The sequence below is a fragment of the Seriola dumerili genome, unplaced genomic scaffold (genome assembly GCF_002260705.1).
Source record: "Seriola dumerili isolate Sdu_G_001 unplaced genomic scaffold, Sdu_1.0 BDQW01000665.1, whole genome shotgun sequence".
Classification (NCBI taxonomy): domain Eukaryota; kingdom Metazoa; phylum Chordata; class Actinopteri; order Carangiformes; family Carangidae; genus Seriola; species Seriola dumerili.
The window spans coordinates 1,080,769-1,084,321 of record NW_019174920.1 but is presented as its reverse complement, the minus strand read 5'-3'; positions in this window follow the sequence as shown (position 1 = coordinate 1,084,321).

Genomic DNA, 3,553 nt, shown 5'->3' with positions numbered 1-3,553 from the left:
CTGCGGTGGCTCACAATGAAACACCTCAGTGATGAAAAGGTACCAGGATCACTGGTGCCTTCACGGGCCCCACAGAAATTCAAACACTTCCCGAAGCCGTTAACATCTGAATGTGCTCTAGCTGCAGTTGTAATTGTATAAGGAAACAGTCCGCTAACAATAAGTGATTTTAATTTATAATCAAATAAAGTGTGAGCCTATGTGCTGACGGATCCTCATATTAACAATGCTGAAAGGATTAACACAAAATGTGAAAGGCATAATGCTTTTGTTTAATAATTGCAAGTAGCAGATCACTATTGTCTGTAAATCTGTAAATATGATGTTGCTTTATAAAGTTGTTATGGTGAACGTGTTTGTGTTACCCTGCACTTCCAGCACACACACAGCAACATTAGCATATATTTATAGCAAAATGAATCCGGCCCATAGGGGAAACTGGGGATGGTTACAACACTTCTTGCATTTCTCTCAGTTACTCAGAGACCAACCACACTTACATCTATTAAATTTAGATCTGTCTGCTAATGAATCGAACCATTGAACGATCACATATGACATATCATTCACTATATTTACTTGAATGTAACAATTTAGATGTTGCAACATATTAAAAATACATTAAATTTCAATAATTAACCATTTGCTTTTGGTCTCAATAAACATAGTATTCTGAAAATATGTATTGTTTGACATTAATATTATAGTATTATTTGTTTATGCAATGTTTTGTGTCCAACATAGAACCTACCTTGAGTCAAAATAGGCACCATTCATTTATTTGATTGCTTATCATGAACAGAACAGGTAAATATATTATAAGATGAGATGATATAAAATATAATTCACAAAATAACTTGTTTGTTTTCACTTATGCATTCAAATGTGCGATTATTGGAGTTTCTGTTGAGCAATGGGATGAAGCTGCATATTGACAAATAGCAGGAACGTACAGAAAGCATTGAAAACACAGAAGCTGTATCCCTGCCAGTAATGTGTAATGTACATTGTCCACATACTTTTGGCCATATGTTGGATCTCAACAAATACTGGATGGATTACCATGAATTTTAGACATTCTGGGCCTCTAAGTGTGACTTTAGTCATTGCTTGACTTTTATGTGGCGCCACCTGCAGTTCAGTTCATGACATGATCGCTTCATAAATCTGTAAGGATTTATGTAATACAGTTTTTTTTTTGATTGCTTAGGCACAATTTGGAAAACAGGGCCCGGTTTTTCAAAACACTACACACAATTAGCACAACCACACATCCAATTAGCAGAACACCTCAGATCCTTTGCAAAATGAAACACTCTTGTAAAACTAAACACTAATTTATAAAAAACATATTTTGTTACCATATGAAACACACACATTTCATATGACTTAATACTGTTTGAACCTAGCAATTATACTTCTCAGTGATTAGGGCACTGTAAGTGAAGTACACAGAGAAAGTGCAAATATATTTTACAACAAATTCACCAAACACTACACAAGACCAATAATGCAGACTGATGAAACTATCATTTATTTTATCTACATATACCCAAATCAGTCAACATGTCAACATGGAGAATCACAACAAAACATGTCCCACTTTTCATGCTACTACAGTAGTGTGCATGACACTGTCAGCTCAGCAAATATCAGACAAACATAAAATACTGTATCCAGTACAGGTTACAATTATAGTAAAAAAAAAAACATCTGACAGTACAATACAGTACAGAAAATACTAGATATTATCTCTTCACCTAGCTGGATCTGGCCAGAGAATTTCATCAACATCACAGGCGATATCCTCACTGGCAAGACAAGGTGGGAAGAACCGTCTTGAATGTTGAATCCATCCTTGCACAGCTGCAGCATCGTTTTGGTCACAGGTCTCCCTCCATGGCCTGAATGAGGGGTACCTGAGCCTGGGGCTGGAGAAGAACTCTTCTATTGGGTTTAGAAACGGAGAGTATGGTGGAAGGTATGTAAACTGTAGATGGTGTTGAAACCAGTTCTGGACCAGAGCAGAGCGGTGGAATGAGACATTGTCCCAGATGACAATGTATTGCATCTGGTGCATTTTGTTTACTGCTGTGACGATGTTGTGCAATCGGTCCAAAAATGTGAGAATGTGAGGTGTGTTGTAAGGGCCCATATTGGCATGACGGAGGAGGACCCCATTCTGTGTAATGGCAGCGCAAAGGGTGATGTTACCCCCACGTTGCCCTGGGACATTGATTATAGGCCTGTGGCCAATGATATTTCTGCCTCTCCTTCTTGCTTCTGTGAGGTTAAACCCTGCCTCATCTATGTTTATAAACTCAAGCAGGATTTCCTGCGCATCCATCTGTAAAAGTCTCTGAAATACAGTGAAAGACAAGATTGTGTAGTTCAGCATAGATCTATTATACAGTAAATTTACATGTAAAAAGGTTACGTGTGCAGTATGCGACATCACAGTGCTAAAGTGAACAATACATACCTCCACATGCTCATGCCGCAGCTGTTTGACCCTCTCTGTATTCCGCTCAAAGGGAACTCAATAAAGTTGTTTCATTTGAACTTGATGTCTTTTCAGGATGCGTGCCAGTGTTGACAGAGAGACCTGATGGTCATTATTGAAAATGGCATGGTCCCCGATAATGTTGGCTTGAATTTCTCTGAGCCTGATAGCATTATTGGCCAGAACCATGTTTATGATCTCTCTCTCTTGTTCTTGTGTGAATATGGGCCCCCTCCTCCTTGTTGTTCTCGACCCTCAATCCTATGTAGAAAGAAATACATGTAACCTACTGTAAAATGTTACAGGAAGGGGGATCAAAAGTGCTGATTATGGTGCATACAATAAGCAGCTGATTAGTGTAACTGTAGACAGATTTTTTTTTTTTACCTCTTTTCTTTGCTAAATGTCCTAATAACAGATGCCACTGTATATCTGCTTAGTTTTGGCTGAACTCTTTGTCCAGCCTCCCTCAGCATTAATCCATGGTTCACAACATGGTCAACTAGTGTTGCTTGAATTTCATTTGATAAATTTGGTCCTCTTCTTCTTTGAGCACGTTCTCCTCCTGCTTCAGGTCCTCTTCTTCCTCTACCTCCACCTCGGCCTCTACATCTGGCACGGCCTCCGCCTCTTCCTCTTCCTCTACCATCGACTCCTCACCCTCACTCTTCTTCTGACTCCTTCCATTTTGGTTGAAGACAGGTGAACTCACGTGCTGCATTTTTATAGTGCTTAAACCTGATTGGTGTGTCTACAATTAAGCAATTATGTGTTTGCGCACCTGATGGCTGAGTTTAACTAATTGGCTCATAGGTGTGATAATTTGACAGTCAGTGCTTTGGAATTGCAAGGAAGTGACATCATGATATACTTCTGTGTCTCCCAGAGAGAGATTTGGCCAGAACCATGTTTATGATCTCTCTCTCTTGTTCTTGTGTGAATATGGCCCCCTCCTCCTTGTTTGTTCTCGACCCTCAATCCTATGTAGAAAGAAATACATGTAACCTACTGTAAAATGTTACAGGAAGGGGGATCAAAAGTGCTGTATTA